The sequence below is a fragment of the Penaeus chinensis genome, chromosome 13 (assembly GCF_019202785.1).
Source record: "Penaeus chinensis breed Huanghai No. 1 chromosome 13, ASM1920278v2, whole genome shotgun sequence".
Taxonomy (NCBI): Eukaryota; Metazoa; Arthropoda; class Malacostraca; order Decapoda; family Penaeidae; genus Penaeus; species Penaeus chinensis.
Genome location: NC_061831.1, coordinates 29,811,718 through 29,814,217, shown reverse-complemented (window position 1 = coordinate 29,814,217; position 2,500 = coordinate 29,811,718). Strand labels below are relative to the sequence as shown.

General features: G+C 42.0%; 1 long non-coding RNA gene across 1 annotated transcript in view; it reads left to right on the top strand.

Annotated features, from left to right (window-relative positions):
• LOC125031872 overlaps window positions 1-1,576 on the top strand; it is a 17,712-nt gene extending 16,136 nt beyond the window's left edge. Inside the window, exon 5 of the long non-coding RNA XR_007115523.1 lies at window positions 1-1,576. This exon is cut by the window's left edge and continues 10 nt beyond it. This is a non-coding gene — a long non-coding RNA (uncharacterized LOC125031872).
• The last annotated feature ends 924 nt before the right edge of the window (window positions 1,577-2,500 follow it).

Here is a 2,500-nt window from a genome sequence, read left to right as displayed (position 1 = left end):
ACGTCAGCGGCGACGTGTGGCGACAGGGATTGTTAATGAGCCAGATGTGAAGGCCACTTCCTCGCCAAGTGCAAAGAGAGCATCAGTTTCTGCAACTGCGAGTGGTCGCATTTCGCTGCTGACGGATCCTGCCCGAAAGGAAACACTCAAGGCAAAGCAAACCCAGCTCGAGGAGGCTCTTATCTCATGGGATCGTGATGTTCAACACAAGGGCTTTCAGGATCTCTCGGTTCCAAGGTTTTTGCTGTGGTTGGCTAAAGAGATCTGTTTGGCTCCTCCACAGCAAGCACGACCTTGGCCATTGTGTGATACCCTGGCTGTTTTGCGCACACTTTTCGTTGTTGCAGCGATTCTAACTACTTGCAATTAGCTTTGGGCCTGTAGCTACTCTTTTCTATACGATTTTCTTCGGTATTAGGATAACTGGTGAACTGGACCCCATCTTCGAGGGTGGCAATCACACACCTCTTCAAAGACCACTCTGGTTTGAAAGTCACGGTAGCCAAACCTGAGCAACTGACCCCATTTCTCTCTGTCGAAGGCCAAAGAAAGTTTGATGGAACAGGGACTTACTCCCATCCCCTCTCCGGAAACGAAGGCTAAGTGCACGGCAAATTGGGACATTTAGGGTCCGCCGGCTAAGCCGGCAGATTACCCCACCTCAGCAAATAACACGCTCTTGCACAGTGATCAGTATAACCATTGATTATGTTACGTTGTCATTATCACCTCAAAAAAATCACAAGCTTACAATTGCTTTATCGATTCAGATGTGCGGCCTTGCGCACAAAACTGCACCTGTTCAAAGCCATGGTACACCCAAGCCTCACATATGCCCCACACACACGCTCGCAGCACATACAAACAGACGTAAGCTACAGGTCATCCAGAATATAGCACTCAGGTCTACAAACGTCCCCTTTTTAAACACGAAAACACATTTGACACTCTACAATCACCTCAAATCACATCCTCTTGAGACAACCTTGATTTAACCTTTGACACAAACTTTCTTTTTCATTAGCATATTGAGACTAAATTTGTCATGACAAGAAAAACCTTATATTCGCCTTAGAAGTGCCGTCCCACGTACGAAGCTACATCTATACAAAATACTAATAAAAACCTCTAACAAGCGCAAACTCCAGCTTGTTCAGAAGAAAGCACTCGGGTGAATCTATGCGATGAGTTGGGATCAGTTTATTACAATATCTGAACTTCACAATGAAGCTTCTCTGCTTCCTCTGAATATCGAGTGGCGTGGGTTGGGCTCCAAACAGCCAAACAAACTCCGTGCTTGGCATGTCCACTGGCTGGATGAACTCAAGCGCATCATTCTTTCCAGCTGGAGATCGGGTTTAGGCCTTGATCCTTTTTTTTAGGTTTGGCTGCACCCTTGGAAGCCAACTCTTACTCGTTCCTTTCATCTTCCTTTCCACTTGTATTTGTTCATTTCTATTGTGAAGGGAGTTCATGACGCTCCTGGACGACGGCGGCTTGCTATCATGCATCGAACGTTTCCCTCACAGCTGAGGACGGCCCTTGCCAACGCTGCACCTTCCACTTGGGTGAATCCCCTCCCGTTCGCCGTGCTCTGCTATTATTTAAGCTGTGCCCTGATTCTCGCCAATAAAACTCAAAACCACTTGTGTGTCACTGTTACCTCAAGTCCTTCGCTTGCAATAACAGAGCCACTACTTTCTGCTATAATGACCTTAATTTAACTTTATAGAATTGGATATAGTTCTCAAAACTTTCTTTTGGTGTAATTTAATATACGAGTTCCAAATTGCTGCACTGAACGAACATAATTCACAAAATGAAGTCAAAGCTAATGGTCATGATTTAGGTTTAATGAATAGAACCAATATAAGAAGAAACCATAACAATCATTCGATGTTCGTGATATAATGATTAGAATTGAAAAAATATATATAAATATATTTACAACATAATTTGAAAATCAATTAAGGCATTTGCTTTATATGAGAATGATCAAATCAGAATTTGTTTTCAGATTTTGTATAATTTGTTTTATGAATTTATAATGGTATTTATTATAAAACGTCTGATGAACTACTTACATTTAAAGTTGTATCAGACTATATGGAGATTATTTGTAAAAGAGAGAGAGAGAGAGCTATGGGACTCACCGGCAGCACTAGAAAGCACAACTTCCGTACGGCAATTTCCATATTGTTCCAATTATTGGCTAGTCTTTCTCATAATTTTGTGAATAAGACCTTACATGAAAGGGTTGTTACCATTGCTATGGTATTATATAACAGATAAGCCAATATCCCCAGTCATAAGCCTGAGAGAAAAATTAAAGGCATATTTGAGTCTTAAGACCTGGACCCAACCCCCGGGACCTTCTTGAGAAAATGTCTCATGAACGTGCTCCCTTCATTCTGATCCCAAATATGTCATTTAGGATTCTATTTAAATCTTTCGGAAACCTGTCTAGCATAAAACACCATTCACAAATTGGAAAAAAAGA